A 14,279-nucleotide genomic window follows, 5' to 3' on the forward strand; every position below is an offset into this window, starting at 1 on the left:
GAGCTGAGCAGAGCAGATGAATCTGGACAAGCTTGCACTATAAGGGAGACGATAAGATGGGTGTACCTTATCTGAGTCAGCACAAACCACCACTGACAACACTGATAGAGTTTTCTAGCCGTGTGTGTGTGTGTGTGTGTGTGTGTGTGTGTGTGTGTGTGTGTGTGTGTGTGTGTGTGTGTGTCTGTGTGTGTGTGTGTGTGTGCTGTGTGTGTGTGTGTGTGTGTGTAAGACAGGGAAGATAGTATCCCTGCTTTTAGAGACAAGACCAATTTCTCTAGAGTGAGTTTCAGGCATGTGGAACAGAGTCACTGAACAACATCTCCCTCTCTCTCTCTCTCTCTCTCTCTCTCTCTCTCTCTCTTTCTCTCTGTCTCACAAACACACTCGTCCACCTGCTAACTAAATCAGGTCAGCCAGTCTAAGCCAGTTAAATCGGAAAAGCTTTTTACATGTGAAAACAATGTGGATCCACACTGGTGTTTTCTAGGTTGTGGTAGTTGAAGATGTACACTGAAATGCCTAAAGAATAGGAAAATTGTTAAATCACTTCTTCCTCCTCCTTTTTCAGTCCACAAACAAAAACACTGTGCATCAACATCTGGTCAGGAGGATGCCTAGTCAAACCACTGTTTTGTCCCTGCTGTGATTACCCATACTGTACAGTAATACAACCAAACTTAACAAATATAAAAAAGTAATTTGATCGCGGCTCATAAACCTGTTAACCAGGGGCCCATTTCACCAAATTAGCTAAATGCAAGGTGTGATTTAGAAGATGAGATAATTTCCTCTCGCCCATTCTGACACGTTTCACTAATTAAAACAAACACCATACATGTGACCCATGCAGGACCCTGTAGGACTTGCAAATGTATCTGCAATTTGCAAGTGACAATAATTTGTTAACAATGCCACCATTTGCGATATGTCACACCAGCTTTAACAGCTCGTCTTGTGTTGCACTGAGGCATGAATGAAATGATTATTTTATGATTGTAAAGACGTCTGACAAAAAAAACAAATTAAAAATGTAATCACAACATTGTGTTATTGGCTACATTTCACTAAGAAAGACTACGTCATAGGGCAGCATCAGAAGTAGTTTATTCATATTGGTGAGGGGAGGTTAGGAGGGGGGTCGTGTACGGTGGGATGAAGTGGGTCAAGGAGAGGAATAGGGGGTCAATTGGAGTCAGGGTGTGACTGGGCTAGGAACGGCTTCATCATCCCCAGTGGTTTCTGAAAGAGAAGAAAAAGGAAAATTACTTATATCTTCCGGTGAGGCTGCAGAGCTGACCACAGAGAGGCTGTGCTTCCTATTGAGAAGGGAAAAAGAAGAACTGGATTTGGGGATTTTAGACACACTTACTGTATATAGGTATGCACAGGTGATTGAATTGGAGAAATAGGTTGTTGAATCAATGAAGCACAGGTCATGGATTAGTGAGTGAGGTGTGGTCTTGTTCCTGAACCTTAGTTATAATAACTTCACGAGTGTTGCCTCCAGTGGGACGATTAATTATGATCCAGGAAGGCTGGTTTGAGTGATAGATTGAAGGATTATCAGATGCCATAATGTGAGAATGAATCATTTCATCATTGGGAAATAATTCATGTTATGATCTATCCAGAGTGTGTTCTTACACATATCAGCACTTTGCTGAATTTAGTTTATTTGCTGGAACCCTCTGTGTCGGCAACCCAACACATTAGTCGCAGAAATGTAATGTACCTTGTAAAGTTTGGAGAGTCTTGAAAGGGGCTCTAGTGCATGTATGCGACCTGCATGCACTGTAACAAAAAAAGAGAGATACTGATGTGTTAAAACAAATCTGCACAAGTTGTAGTAAACTTCATTTACCTCTGAGTCACTGAAAGAGACATCCACTGAAGTAATTTTGTGTCTTTGTCTCTACTGGTTAGACTTTAATCCCTCTCTCTCTCTCTCTCTCTCTCTCTCTCTCTCTCTCTCTCTCTCTCTCTCTCTCTCTCTCCTCTCTCTCTAACACACATATGTACTCGTATTCACTTTCCTTTCACTGGCATGTCTTCACCTGCACTAGCTTGTTTCCTTTCCACTCTCCATATATCTGAGCCCGTTCATTTACAGAGGAGAGAACATTGCACTTTCTGATCACTCTCCCTGAGTCATCTGGCGGCGGGCTGATGATGTGAAGCCCATCGTACCTGTCAGCGCTCGGGGAGAGAGATCACCATCAGGCAGAGATCAAACCAGACTCACTGGTTTGGATGTAATGAGAGGAGAGGAGAGGAGAGAAGAGGAGAAGGGGAAAAGGAAGACAGGAAACAAGTAAAAGAAATGAGGAGAGACTGGGAGAGGAAGGGAAAAAAGGACAAATGAAAAAAACAGGAAAGGTGAAAAGGGAAATAATGAAAGGATATAAGAAAGGGAAAAGAAAAAAGAATAAAGGATGGGAGGATAACAGAGGAGAAAGAAAAGGGAAGGAAAATAAAGGAAAGGAGAGAAGAAGGCAAGAACAAGCAGGAAAGCAACAGAATAGGGAAAAGAAGAAAAGAAAAGAAGAAAAGAGGAGAGAAAATGAACAAAAGAACTTAGGAAAGGATAAAGGAAAGGTGGAAAAAGATGACTCAACAAAAAAGTGAAGGAGAAGCTAATCAGAGGAAATGATACGATAAAGAAGAAAAATGTGGGGACATTAAAGGAAATTAAAGGAATAGAAAGGAGAGGGAAAGGAAAGGAGAAAAGATGCGAGGAAAACAAGCGACAGGAAAAGATAAAGAAAAGGAGAAGAAAGAGTGGACAAGAAAGGAAAGGAAAAAGAAAAGAGGGGAGGAGGCGGAGGTTGAGACGGATGTACACACTTGGTCAGTTCTCTGTGAAGCTCTGACAGGTGAACATGCACACGCCCCACTGGAGAGCTGCACACTTGCCAGCCTTTTATATCTCTAATGTGTGCATGTGTCTCTCTTTCTGGTATCACTAACGTGTGTGTGTGTGTGTGTGTGTGCATGTCTGCGTGATGTGTGGGGACTCTGTCTGCACTGTCCAATCAGCCATGCTTCATTACTTTCTTTGTCTGCTTTTGAATTTGTTTATGCCTGAATTAGCACCGTCACTGATCCGTGTGTGGAGCGTCGCCTTAGCCCACAGAGCTCAGCCAGGGCTCCATTCATCTTTACCTGTCTGCTGTCACCTCACGCCATCGACCGCTAACCTGATACAACAACACGGTGATAAGAGGGACAGAACACCAGCAACGGGGGAGAGAAAGAAAGGCGTAAAAAGAAAGAGCAGACTGAGGAGGCCATCAAATGGGTCAAAGAAGGCAAAGACAGAAACCAAGAGGAAGAAAAAACAAAAAAAGCCAGACAGTGAACAAAAGAAGCAGGGGAGAAATTGAGTGTGAACAATACTTAACATCCAACCAGACAGCAAGCTTTAGCAGTATTCATCCGAAATCGCTAATCGTCTGCCGCTGTTCTCCACTTGTTAAACAAAACCGGATCGAAGATGGAAACCGCTGCTATCGATTAATAACCAGCGAGCAGGCACTTCTCATCACCACTGAGCCCGGCTGTTCTTGTTTGTTTACTTATTTATTCATGCTGATTTCATTTCTGATGAGAGAGCCATTTGCCTCACTGCGTTTAAATAAAGCCTGATGAATTCATCTATTACAAACACTCACACAGTAAGGGAGTAATTGCAGCGCAGCATTTAATACTCTTTAATTCACCGTAATCACATTACACACTGCTGCTATGTCTGGGTCGGTTTCAAAAGGCTCCTTTTTGTTAATCTCATATAACTTTTTTTATTTCTTTGCAAGAAATTGAGTAAAGCAAAAACTCTGATCGAGAACTCTGTCGACTCATAACTTTTTGGTACCAACCAAAAGGTTCCCCTAGCCTAGCCTGTATCGAGTATCAGAAACTGTCAAGTAAGCTACTTGTGCAATAATTCAGATAGTTTTATAGTAGATAGCATTTAGTTGCTACAGAGCTTAATAGCTTCAGGAGTTGGACCAAACAGAGCTAAAAGAAGAGTGAAGTGTAGACATAAATGCTAATGTCTGCTGGATGTATTAATTAGCCATTGTTTGCTATTGGGGTCTGTCCAAGGTTTCTGCCTCTTAAAATAAAGTTTTTCCTTGCCGCCGTTGCCAAGTGCTTGCTCACTGTGGGAGCTGTTGGGTCTCTGTAAATAATTTTATAGGGAGTACGGTCTAGACCTGCTCTATTTGAAAAGTGTCCTGAGATAACTTCTGTTATGAATTGGCCAATACAAACAAAATTGAATTGAATTGAATTAACATGTTAGCCATACATATATTTATCTCAAAAATAAACTTTTGGTGTCAATACTGAAATTCTGGTATTGTATCAGCATTTGTATGAAAAATATTTGAAAAGATATTGAAAAAATTTAATTATACCGAACCCTAGTGCCAGAAGAAACAACACAGAGATTAATAAACCTTCTATGCACAAGTCCCCCTGACAAAAAGACATTGATAATAACCCAGGTGTTGGAGAATTAATGAATAAAAAACAGGGTTGAGCGAGTACTCGCTCATTATGTACAGATAATGTACCTTTTATGAGTATCAAACACTTGTAAATATAGCATCTTTTACAAACAGTTATCTTACTTTCGTCATCCAAAGCATTGCTCTGAAGTTAAATTATGCCTAAAACCGATAGGAATACAGATCATTTAGTTGGTTGAACAGATACAGATAAGTGCACTCACTCATCCCTAGCAAAAAGCAAAAAAGCCTGATACAGAGTTCAAAAGTAATCTACTGGATAATGTACTGAAAAATCTTCTCCGTATCTTCCTCTCCTATCTGACAAATACAAATTTATGACCACCTTGGATTGCACTGTATTTTTGAGCATTTATTCCGGTGCTACAGACTGTTGCCAGCTCTAGTTGAATTCTACTGCAACAAGTGTATCATATGTTTTACTGTGTTTTTTTCCAAGTCAAATAATCAAACTCACAGGAGAAATATATTATGACTGAATCTGTTAAAGCATTCCTCCAGCAGGGACAGAGTGTGTTTTTCATGAGTGTAGATGGGAGAAGGAGAGGTAATGAATATCTCTGTGGGGTTTGCAGACTGTCAGTGTGACTCCCAAACTCACTTAAATGGCTTCACGCTCTACATCCCTCCCCATCTCTTGTGCCCTGCAACCTTAGGAACAAAAAATGGGACTATGCAATAGCTAGAAAATGAAAGTCAAACTAAACCCTGCCCATGGGAGGTTTCCCATGGTATACCTGGACATTTCTGTTGTTCTCTCTCTCTCTCTCTCTCTCTCTCTCTCTCTCTGTGTGTGTGTGTGTGTGTGTGTGTGTGTGTGTGTGTGTGTGTGTGGTTTCTGGGGTAATTTTAACCAGCTGACTGGGGACAGCATGTCTAATTGGGAACAAAATTGGTGTCCCCATTTGACTTTTATTGCTTCTGCATTCGGCATGATGTAAAGTGGTTTCTGTCTTAATTGTTAGGTTAAGGTTAGTAATTGGGGTTAGGGAAGGGTTAACCGTGCAGGGAGGGAATTTAAGTCAATGCCTTAAAAGTTTGCTAAATATGTGTGTGAGTAGGTGCATTTTCTCATGCACACTCAAGTGTTCATGATAAATACGTATCTCTGTTACCATTCTGTTTCTAATGACCCCATTTTTAGAATCAAATAGGTTTTGTTTTAGGGAAATGTATTGTTTTATTTTTGTGGTTTCTGCCATCATCCTTCTAACTCATTGCTAAGATCTGGAAGTCAGTTTTGAGTACTTTTATTTTTAATGCTTTAAAGTGCATTATGCTGATTATGCTTCTGCACTTTACCTAAGTATACATTTGAATACTAACATAAAGCATCTGAGTACTCCATCAGTGACGATAGATAATGCAGATGTTACTTCTTGGTAAATGTGATAAACGATTATAACATTTCAGCTACCCTTATATCGGTTTCACCTCCAAATCATATGTGAAAAAAAAAAAAAACAGTGAAGTGTTGAAAGCACAATATCACGTGGGAATAAAGAGAATATTCGTTTAGACTTCATTTATTTACTTTTACATTGTGAGTCATTTGCAATAAATTTGGAAAAAGCTTAAAAGGCAGCTAATTAAAAGTAATGACAAATTATTAGGACTAGGTTGGTGAAACAGTTTATCTTTTTTGTGACGTACACGCATCTGTCTTAATATAGTTGTAAAACTCTTCTACCTCCTACATTGTAACCACATTAGCTTCATTTTATGATAGTTAATCACACATTTTGAACAATTTCTGATGATTACCCTTTGGTCTCTTTTTAACATGCCTTTATGTCTACGTGTTTTTTTTTTTTTTAATTTATGCTTTGACAAGGCTATGAAAGTCAACCACTCAACAGATCTACTTAAACTATAAACGGAGATAAACATATCTGCATAATTGCCTCTAAAAATAATCAACCGTTTGAAGCTGTTTGACCCCGACACCTCCCGCTTTAAAAGCACTGTCTCCTCCGCTGACTGACTGACATAAAGTACCTTCCATATTCTTGTTCATGAAAAGCAATCCACACTCGGCTAACACTCTGGTGTATGTGGTCACGTATCAAGCCAATCAGAAAGGTTTGACAGTATCTCTTGAATCGTCGTCCTTCAGGTAGCCTTTCATCTGTCTTCCAGTCGTGTCTCCTCTCTGAATGCAAAATCAGAGATGTGAGAAAAAGGCAATTAATTTTTTACCTGCAGGAGATTTAGATCACACCGATGCTAACAGATTCTTAATATAAGAAAACTATAAATCCTGCTTGAATACATGTGCTGTGAATGAATTGTGTGTGAATTGTAATGTCCCTCCAGCTTTCTAATGTTCCTTTCCTCTGGGCAGACCCAGACTAATAGTACTCAGACTCCTCTCATCTGTCCAGAAATGTATAGTAGTCTATTACAGCTCTCTCTCTCTCTCTCTCTCTCTCTCTCTCTCTCTCTCTCTCTCTCTCTCTCTGTCTGTCTCTCTCTCTTTTTCCCACCTCCAGGGCTCAAATGAACAGAGCAGTAATGGGAACATCACTCGTCCATCTCTCTCCTCCTATTCTGTTCATCATCTTTCTCTCGCTTCGCTGGGAGGGAAACCAAAAAACAAGAGGTTAACGAGGAGGAGGAAGAGCTGGCTGGGTGTATCGTTGAATCAACCTTACACGTGCACTCAAAGTTGATTCTCCCACACTGTAGATCACACTTGCACTGAGCGTTCAGTGTGAAACAGATGGATAATTTTGTATTAATGAAGCTTCTAGACACAGAAACACAGATTGAAATTAAGATGATATTGGTATTGTAGACTACTAATATCCTGTTTCTAAGCAAGCACAGTCCAAAGTTATAATTAAATATGATGAAAATGTGATAAAATGTGAAAGTAACTTTATTGTCATTTCTCCAGAGTGGTTATTGGACTGTGAATTGCACCTGCAGAAATGCCTGGTGTTGTGGTAAGGGAGAACCAGTGATAGCCAAGGTTTACTGGCATTTGGCTGTTGGGTAGTGTTGATTTTCCACCCTGATTGTTAACACAGTCATGTTTTTTTCTTTGTGAAAAGTTGCATCTTTGTTTCGTTTCTGGCAATAATTTTTTGCTAATGATTAGGTGTGACAGAGCTGTAGAAAGTCAGTCATTTCTTTCATTTGTACTTTATGTACATTGTGCAACACACATTTTAGTTAGAGTTTAAAGCTGAGGTCTAAGGATGGAAAGCCTGGAAAGTAATTTCTTGCACCGCTGCATGTAGGAATGGCAAATATCTGTCGGTCAGTCAGTCCACCACTTTGGTCCAGACTGAAATAATTGAACAACCGTTGGATGAATTGCCAATCATTTTTATACAGACAATCTTGGTCCAACCATTTCTTACTTTGAAAACACACATAGGTGTCGACCAGTTTGATCTTATTATACAAATTAAAACATGTCACACAAATCTTCTGCAGTACACCATGTTTTATTCACTCACATCATGGGGGTGTACCTTTAGGTTCCCAGAAAAATTAAAACCCTAATCTCAATAACAACTGTTGGATGGATTGCTATGACATTTGGAGCAGATATCCATGGTGCCCAGAGGATGAATTCCAATGACTTTGGTGATCCCATTAAGCTTCTGCATTCTTGTTAACTTGTGTCGTCTTTTCTGATTTAAATTGCTTTCAATGATCCTCTGACTATTCCTCTAGCGCCTCTATAAGGTTGACATTGAGTGAAATACCTCAACAAGTATTGGGTGGGTTGCCATGGAATTTGGTACTCACAATTATGTTCCCCACCAGATGAAGCGTAATAACTTTAGTGGACCTGATTTTTAACTTTGCACCATCATCAGGTCTAAATTTATTTGTGCAATACTTTGGTTTATGAGCAAATACCTGCAAAACCTGCTCACAAACCATTAGCATAACAGATTCAATCAGATTAAAAGGTAACCAATGCAGAAGTGGGCAACTATATAATTATTTGTGTAAATGGGAGAGAAACAAAGATGAAGGACAGAAGAGAAAAAAATAAGTGAGCAAGAGAGTAGACGTGTTAGTCCTCTCAGTGCCTCAACAGTGCTGATCAGTAGAAGGACAATTTAACCTTGCAACCAATGCTACATGACCATTACACAGTGTTGTCTATGGAGCGTGTGGACAGTGTGAGAGGTTAGGAAGAACCATCTTGTGTGTGTGTGTGTGTGTGTGTGTGTGTGTGTGTGTGTGTGTGTGTGTGTGTGTGCGTGCGTGCGTGCGTGCGTGTGTGTGTGTGTGTGTGTAGCTGCTATATGGTATGAGAGGATATGACAGGTCAGTGCAGTGCTGTGCAGAGAGGGGAGAAATCGACCTTGGCCGTTTTATTGAATTAAAGTTTTCATTACAGAGTGAGACACCAAGGAGAGGAAAAGGTCAGGAACATTTTCATGAACTTAATGCGGTATTAACAACTGCACTTTTTACAGTTGGTACTGTGAAATGATGTTGCCACTAAGCGCTTTTGAACTACAGTGTGGTTTTAACTGGTTGGTATAATTGCATCAGCTGTTGTAGCAGTTGTATTGAAGCTGGTATCACTTCCGCAGTCACAGACGTAATTGTGGTGTTAGTGGTAGTAGTGATAGAAATAAACTGATATCACACAAATCTATTAATAAAATACAAGAGGTATTATTGCTCATCTCCATTGCCTGTTATTTTTAGTAGTAGAATTTGCCAACAATTGACTCTCACCAGGTGTTGAGCTTTCTGGCTGTTAAGACTTATTTAGTTTCAGACTGAGAATACCCCAAACACAAGTTTTAACACTCCAAAATCTATTTATAATTAAGTGTAAAACCAATTAAACAAATCTACAGTCTTAAACTCCTTGTTACTGTGTTACAGTTTCTCTGCTTGCATGGCTGCTGAATTAATCTTAGCGAATCAATCATTTACACTGGAAAAAACATAAAAGGAATCAATTTTGAATATAAGGAGTTCTCAGGAATAACAGATAGATGTTTGAATATGAAATATTTTATCTTTCAAACAAAAAAATACAATCATTCTTTATGGATTCAAAATAACCAACAATAAACAGAAATTCAGAACAGTGTACCTGTTACAAAATAACAGACGGTTCAAAGGGGGTTTGAGGCTCAGGCAGCTGATTCTAAAGCTTCTGCGTCGAGAAAAAAGCAACAGTAATACAAAGAAGGGTGTTGTCTAATGCTCCGCAGAGGGTCAAACACATTTGTAATGTGTGGATGAGCTGCCACAGAGCAGCACTACAGGGACAGTGGCTATGTTTGCAGGAACAGAAGTTAAGCGAGATCACAAGACCATCACAGGCTGGCAAGTGGATGTGAGAGTGGATGAGGAACAGAGGAGGAGATAACAGAAGCTATGGGGTGGGCGGCTAGATACGGAAGGTGATGAAGAGTAATATTTTATAGTTACTACCTTATAAAAAAATAAATACACAACATAAATAAGCTTTTGTTATTCTAACCTCTACTGAGGCGAGGAAAGAGAGCATTTATCTGCTTAACACTGTTTAACACTCGCACATGTCCACTCCCGTGAGCTGCTCTGTACTGCCACTGTGTTAACAGCTGGCCACATTTTTCATGAAACCCGGGTGAACTTGCGATTAAGCCGCCACGGCAATATAAAGGTTTTCTCTGCATGTGTTCCATGATACGACAGGACGCTTTCATTGCGTTTCCGCCTCTCTAGCAAACAGGAATCGCCACCCAAACAAGCAAGCATACAAAAACACACAAGCAACCACCAACACAGAAAACTGCAGCAACCACAGTAGTGTTAACACCCACCAACATAGCAGCAGCATCCATTCTGAACACCCTAATAATAACAGCGACACCCTAGTAGCCTATACTCAAGGAACAAGAAAGTACACAACAAAGTATCTTGTGTCCAAACTAATCTGTAAAACCATTCATTGCAGTTCACTGGAAGAGTTAGAAGCACAAGAAACTGTGAATTAATCCAGTTTTGAAAGAATTTTGCTTTGTTCATGAAGCAGCTGTAATTTCTTATAATGAAAATGTGAGAATTATCACCTGAGTCTGTTGGTTCGCTGGGCTTTACCAAGCTTTATAACAAGTTTCAGCTCATTTTGTCGGCCTGCAGCGTTGCTGTTTTGGTTCACTCTCACCACTCTTGGCATTGTTTTCACCTGCAGCAAGGATCTGTTTTCAGAAACAAAAGCTCTGCTCAGCACCACACAACAAACAGACACAGTTAGCAACTAGCTGGTGAACATGGTGGAACATTTAGCAGCCAAAGAGCCAGATATTCCTCAGGAGTTGGTAGAAAAACAGAGCGTGAGTGATTAAATGGTAAATGGACTATTTATACAGCGCTTTTCTGGTCTGCTGAACACTCGAAGCGCTTGTCACATTCACCCATTCACACTCACATTCATACACAATAGCACAGGCAGCCATGAAAGATGCCAACTGCTCATCAGGAGCGATACAGCGTTTCCTATCCAAAGCCACTAACCACCCATACACCCATACGCACACACACACACACACACACACACACACACTGACAGCAAGGCCGTCGGGAGCAATTTGGGGTTCAGTATCTTGCCCAAGGACACTTTGCCTGGACAGGGGGAGCCATGAATCAAACCAATGACCCTCCCATTATCAGATGTCCCACTCTGCCACTTGAGCCACATCCGCCCATATTGGACTTACATTCAGCATTTGGCGAGAAACAGAAAGACAAACTCTAAAGAATAACTGCTGGATGTGTAAATAAGCAACTGTTTGCTAACAAACTTTCCATATCAATTTAATAGGTGATGGTATGTCAATATTGTGTTCACAACTGCCCCCAAGTGCACAGATGAATCAGTAAGGGTAAATAAGAAAAGGGCAAATCACTGATGAATATGAAACACAGAAGTGGCCCCAGACAACATACCGTTTGTGTTATTGGAGGAAAAATAACTTCACAGTTAGACTGCTTGTTTGCTCCAGCCAATATGTGATCATAGGCTATACAAATATCATTGACATTGCATGATTTCACACACTAGCACAAACACACACACACACACACACACACACACACACACACACACATTTGACACAATGTACAAATTTACGAATTCAAGTGATATCAACAGTTAAGAGTTTTTTTCTTTAGCACTTTCAGTGTTTGCATACATTCACACATGGGTACAAATAACACCACCCTCACCAAGCAACCAGAGACAGCTGAGATGTGGCAGAGTATCGCCAGCTGCCTGGCTTTTATCTTTGGCACGTCTGCTTTTGGCAGGCTGCTCACAGCCAAAACATTTCTGGAGCTGCCAGATATTAGAACTCTGTGCCTGATCATGCACATGCAAACAAAAATAATGTTTCTACGCACATACGCACACATCAATGTGAGTTTAACAGTGTCACTGTTGCCTAGAGGTGAGAGAAGTGGGCTTGTCACCAGTTGCGATGTCCACACCAGCTGGGATGTAGGAGGGGATCTCTCCTGTCACAGTCACCATTGAGATGCCTGCAGGGCTGTTGGGTAACAATAGACGTACAGGGCCGCTCCCAGGCGTGGCTTTACAACACTGAATGAATGTGAAGAAGGGGAGAGCTGGAGAGCAGCAAGCATGTCAATTTTCTATGCATAAAAAATGTAAAAGTCCAAGTGTTAGCCCCATGGGTTTGCTTGCCTGTTGAGGCACTAAAAAAAGCTAAGCTGTGAGTGCTACAGGAGAGGCCATGACATTGTAAAAAAAAGGATTTAGCCTCTTGGTAACCTGACTGAGCTCAGCAAATTTCATGATGATCTCCCTGTTAGAATAAATATAGTGTGCATACAATTTTTACTTTTATCTGTAAAGGTGGTTCGTCTCCTGGGGAGCAGGAATGTGCTCAGAAAAATCCAGGGAAAAATTGAGCAAGAATTTTTATTTCTTGTGTCTAAGTGGTAATATTGGCATCATGGTATATACCTTAAGAAAAAAACATTACTTCTTTACACTTAGGTTACTTTTGAAATGCAATAGGTTACAGATTACTAGTTACCCTGTTAAAGAATTGAATTGATCACTTCATCAAAGTAATATAACTTATTATGTACGGAAAATAATATATTTAGATATATCCCCTTGTAATAACCAATATTATTACCAATAATAAGTAACTTTAATGTAACTACATATTTTTGTAACTGTAACATATTATATTTACTCTTATTTTGTAATTTAATAAGTGTTACTTTACAAGTATCTTACTCCTCAACACTGTTGGGGACAACAAAGAACCATACAAATTTTTATTTTTTAATTTTTTTTAAGGTTAAAAAACACTTTTGATAGATGGACAGACAAAAAATAAACCAAAAACCATAAATTCAAACATACACTAACTTTATATTAGGGCTGTTAAATACTAGTTGTTCTCCTTACCCAGGTGACCCTTGCATGTATGTTGACAGTCCACAATTCCATGGCCTAACATCAACCTCCGTTATTCTTCCCTCTAAAACACAAACTGACTGAACCCAAAGTGACCCAACACACCACAGTCCTGAGGCGGAACCGGAGGACACACACACACACACAGGCTTCACACACGGACACACACAGAGTCATACGCAGTACATTTTCTCTAGTCCTTCCCCACAGTGGCTTCACGCAGGGCGATGGAGTGTCAGTCCTGTTTGGTTGCTGTGAACAGAGAACAGGTGCAGCAGTCGACAGATGAGGAGAACTTCTCCCCTGCCTTCTAAATAAAACACCATCCATCTCCATCTCAAACTTTCCCTGCACTCACTCTCTCCCCTACTCGCTATTCTCTAAAGAACTGTCATGTTAAAGTCATCAACTTTACAACAAGGCACACACACTTCTTGTTTTGGAGGACTTCTGTTTTGTGCAATTTGTGAACAAAGAGTGAAATATCAGTTGAAAATCACTTTATCATTATTGGACTTTACTAAAAGAGATTGGGAGTATTAGGAGTTGCAGTAAGAGCCGCAGTAAGATGTACTTGAAAAGAGACAAAAACTAAAACTTACAAGTCCATATAAAGCCAATTGTGACTATTGCTGATAACAGCTGATTCACATTTAATCATAAATGACTAATTAAGAAAGTTAGATATGAAAATTCAGGTAGGAACTAATTAACATCCAGCACTGTGTTCTCGTGTAATTCTATGATAGTTTTTGATATGAGCCCTGATTCAAAGTTATTTATTAACAGTAGGATTTGAGAAATTCTGACATTTGTGTCTTGTAATTTAATTCTACAAACAAAACTTATGGCTTTAGAACATTTTTAAAGATATTACAGTTACATCTACACACAAATGTAGCTGTAACTACTCAGGATTTAGTATTCTTTACTACAAGCGTTAGACCATCTTCTTTTACTGCAACCTTTTAAAGACCATGTTTTTCCTCCAGTCTGTCTTAGGTATTCTTAAAAGGATAGGGCTCCCTTCCTAAAGTGCAACTAGATATTCTTTCTCAACGCTGCTCAGCAAACAGGTTAATATTTCAACCATGAAATAATAGAAACAAGGAACTAAAAGGAAGAAACAATAACATTAAGTGGGTACATTAATCAATTAAAAGTAAATGTCAAATACCTGTTTCAGTTTGCCACCTCCATCATCTCTTTCTAGCTCTAAACCTCATTCTTTCGCCTTTAAGATAATTTAAGTTATTTCTGCCTTTGATTTATTTCTGTTAAAATTCACTGCAGCAATGGAAGTTTCCTACGTTACA

General features: G+C 39.7%; 1 long non-coding RNA gene across 2 annotated transcripts; it reads right to left on the minus strand.

Moving 5' to 3' along the window:
• Positions 1-1,094: 1,094 nt before the first annotated feature.
• Positions 1,095-10,690, minus strand: LOC127373425 (uncharacterized). Of its 2 annotated transcripts, XR_007886908.1 has the most exons (4): positions 10,583-10,690; positions 7,022-7,111; positions 6,534-6,687; positions 1,095-1,242 (listed from the first exon to the last, which is right to left on the minus strand). It is a non-coding gene; the product is annotated as an uncharacterized LOC127373425 (long non-coding RNA). The 2 variants fall into 2 exon arrangements; XR_007886907.1 differs by lacking the exon at positions 7,022-7,111.
• Between the last annotated feature and the right edge of the window lie 3,589 nt (positions 10,691-14,279).

The sequence above is a fragment of the Dicentrarchus labrax genome, unplaced genomic scaffold, assembly GCF_905237075.1.
Source record: "Dicentrarchus labrax unplaced genomic scaffold, dlabrax2021, whole genome shotgun sequence".
In the NCBI taxonomy this organism is placed as follows: domain Eukaryota; kingdom Metazoa; phylum Chordata; class Actinopteri; family Moronidae; genus Dicentrarchus; species Dicentrarchus labrax.